A 366-nucleotide genomic window follows, 5' to 3' on the forward strand; every position below is an offset into this window, starting at 1 on the left:
GTCTTCTAATTGGGCCGCAAAGCCGTTTAATGGTGTCTGCGCGGCGGCAAGGCTGCCGGGTCAGAACAATGCGCTATTCATGTCCCAGCAGAACGCTGGTGAGCGGCTAATATCTTTAAGCGAAAAGCGAGGCTTAATTGGAACAGATGCTGCGCATTCCAGTGCCAAAGGCCAGCTCCTATGTGATCGAAACCAGGTATGTGCCAGGGGTTCGGTTTAATAGCGGCTTTTATTTTTTTATTGGCATTTACAAAACTTACTAATACTCCGCACCACAGACCAGCCACGGGCTCCCGGACACCTCCCGGCGAGGGGCCCGCGGAGCGGCTGCCAGTGTTGGGGTTACAAAGCGGATGCCCCCTGCAT

This window comes from Myotis brandtii, unplaced genomic scaffold, assembly GCF_000412655.1.
Source record: "Myotis brandtii unplaced genomic scaffold, ASM41265v1 scaffold434, whole genome shotgun sequence".
Taxonomy (NCBI): domain Eukaryota; kingdom Metazoa; phylum Chordata; class Mammalia; order Chiroptera; family Vespertilionidae; genus Myotis; species Myotis brandtii.